The sequence below is a fragment of the Sparus aurata genome, chromosome 20 (assembly GCF_900880675.1).
Source record: "Sparus aurata chromosome 20, fSpaAur1.1, whole genome shotgun sequence".
Lineage (NCBI taxonomy): Eukaryota > Metazoa > Chordata > Actinopteri > Spariformes > Sparidae > Sparus > Sparus aurata.
In genome coordinates this window covers 16,080,958-16,084,364 of record NC_044206.1, presented here as the reverse complement: position 1 = coordinate 16,084,364, position 3,407 = coordinate 16,080,958, and positions in this window count along the sequence as shown.

Genomic DNA, 3,407 nt, shown 5'->3' with positions numbered 1-3,407 from the left:
TCCAAATAGAGTCAAATGCCTAAAAGCCACCACCTCCTTTTTTTTTTTTAAACTCCTCACTCCACACGTCTCGTTATCACGGTGTCGGAGGGAGGGGGCGGGAAAAAGTGCAGCATCCCGAAGCATCAGACATGTGACCTGTTGAACCGTAATGGTAAGTTGTTGGGTAGCCTGTCTTGAAGTTTGTTTTACTGGATGTTACGTGAGAAATAATGTAAAAACATTGCTCCTTTGGATCAGAAATATGTGCAAAGACATTTTAATTAGAAGAAAACAAAGAGATTTCTAGGTAAAAACTGAATCTACACGGTGAAAAATGTCGTTTTTACAGCTGTAACACTCGATTTAAATGTGCATGCTTGGTTGTACAATCCAAATAAGCACTATGATTAATACAAAGTAATAATTAACTGTAATCAAGTCTGTATGAGGTGAGTGTGTGTGTGTGTGTGTGTGAGTATACACTGCCCACTAGTGGACGTAGGCAGTAAGAACGAGTGTCAGCAACACTTGCCAAAATGCATTTTGATTCTTTTATTGATGCAACAAATGATGTGCAAAAATGTGTTGAAAGGTGAAGCTTTTGTGGAGTACTTCAACAGCCTTATAGTTGAACACATCGCATTGATTGCTCTCGTTAAACCTGGGCCTACATCTGGTTGTTATTTGTGATAAAATTGGGTGCTTTTTGGAGGCACGCAGACTCTCTGTCGGCCAGAATCTGACCGAACGTGTCTTATTTCTCTCTGCCAGAGGTGGAAGAACTATTCAGAGAGACTTCACTTGGATAAAAGTAGAAATGGCACATTATTAAAATACTATATTGCAAGTGAAAATCATCCTTAAAGCTGCTGTAAGTGATTTTATTAAATTATCATTATTAAGATAAGTGTTGAATATAGAGTGTTTTGTCAGTGACTCCATGTCTCTCTTAGTCTTGCGAGTTCAATAAAAGAGGAAAGACGTTTTCTGGTATCCCTGCCCACTTTATCCAATCAGGACAGAGAACACCATAAAGAGGCAGTCCGGTCTGCTTGTCATAGAGAAGAGGGAGGGGACTGCTGACTGTGAACGGACAGGAAGTTAGCTAAAATGACAACAGTTGCAGCCACCATTAGCAAAAGTAGGCTTTGTAGGCTAGGTATAATTAGAAAAAAATACTGTTACTATTAAAAGTCAAAGCACTCATTTTGTAGAAAGGCCTCTTCCAGTGGACCATATTATTATCCTTATTATATTATTTTATTGCTATTGTAGGGTTTGTTAGGGAGTTAGTTTGCTTAGTTAAGGATTTTACATCACGTTACTTGATTACAGCCTTTAAAACCAGGAAAAAGACAACATTATATAATAGGCTATAAGTAGTCTCACATCAAGACAACGATTTAATATTGATATATAGCCCAGTCCTAAACTATTATGTGTTAACAGCATTTTAATGTTGTAGCTGGTTAAAGTGGAAGTGATTTTGATTAACTGATGTCTAAAATACAAGATGATACTTTCAAAAGACTATCATATATTTTGCACATAAAGTCTTAATCTACAACGTATCAAGTAGCTGAAGTTTCTGAGACAAATGTAGTTTGAAAAAAGCACAATCATGTCCTCTAAGAAGGTAGCCTGAATAAAAAAAATACCCAGTCCATGCACTTAGGCTACGTTCACACCGCAGGTCTTAATGCACAATTCCGATTTATTGCTCAAATCCGATTTTTTGTTTGGCTGTTCACATTACCTCTTTAAATGCGGCCTGTCTACGGATTGCCGTGTGAACAGCTCACGCTCCTGAAGTGACCCGCATGCGCAGTTGATCATTGATGACATCACGCCACAGCGGTGTTTACAGAAGCGAACATGGCAACGGCAATCGGTAACGTGGGACTGTATGGCTTAATGCCAAAAACAGTGTGGCGGCAGCCGGCAAATTTGTGAGCGGGTGATATCACGAAGGAGGAAGAGGAGAAAGAAAATTCATATTTTAATGATGGCTCTATGCGGAGCAATAGCGGCAACATCCGTACAGAGGAGTATTTGGATGCGGCGTCGGAGCCAGGAGTGGTGGGATCGGGATGTGGCTGGTTACACCGAGCAGGATCACTGCTGTCCTCCATGTTTGTTTTGATTATGTTCGTGGCTCCCGCTCGCTCCTGCCTGTGGCACACTTTTTTTCAATCAACTTTATTTGTCATTCATTTACAAAACAGTGCAGCGCGGGTCAGAATGACGTCAAAGTCGCATTAAATGCGACCTGGCTGTTCAGATTGCGGTCACATTCAAAAAAATCCGATACGTATCCGATTCAGTACCACATTTAAATGTGGCCTGAATCTGATTAGAAAATGTCAGATTCAATGCGACTTGTGCTGTTCACACTGTCAAAACCAAATCGGATTCAGGTCACTTGTAACTGCAGTGTGAACGTAGCCTTAGTTACTCTCAACAACGAGGAACATCGCTGACTTAACATAAAGACGAAGGGTGAAGATGTTGCCATCGTAAATTTTCCTATAGGCTACTTTTTTAAATTCACAATTTAACTATAATAATGATTACCCCTCTCTTCTACCTCTTTGTTCTCCCTCTGCACTACAGGAGAAAGACAAGTCTGATTTATGCACACAAGATTTTTTTGACATGATCTCATCAGCTGAACTCTTCAACCGAGGTAATGATTTATTTTGTTTATGTCCTCTCAAAGCTAAACTTTATTTAAAATGCATATAAGTTTGGATCGCAATGGCTGATTTCATAGTACTTAGATTTTTAAAAGGATGTTTTATTCTACAACAATCAAGTCCCCCCTGAATGGCTGCTGTGTCCGTGTCTGCAGCACCATTCACATCCACCAGATGGCATTTTCCTACAATATGTGGCCTCGAGAGTCTTCGAAAGCATAACAATAATGCATCTGCGGGAGTGTGGATCACATAATCCTTAAATTTGACTCTTTGGCTTTTGTCAGGAATGATGATGGACACTGAAACAGTAATAGCTGGTGCATGAGGCTGCTGCAGGGAAACCACATGTAGAAATAGTAGGGATGTTTGAGCGAGTTAGACATGAGAACAGGGCATGTAAAAGATTCCTGCAAGACCCTCCAAGTTGAATAGAAAACATCGGAAATCCTCAGTGTTCTCGTCTGGTAACGCAGTCACTCAACGTTAAAATTCGACTGTGCGCGTCGTGTTTTGACTCCAAGAGTTTAAACCTTTCCCATTTCAGAGCTGGCGACGAGAAACATCCTTTTTTAAATGGCTGGCTGAGGGATGTTTTTCTTTGGGACATTTAGTTTTTGCTCAACAATCATGTTTTATTTTGCATCTTGCCAGGATTGCTTCACTGAGCCGAAGGATGCATGTTGGCATGGCAGTGAGATGTGAACGGGACTGGCGAGCGAGGGGCCT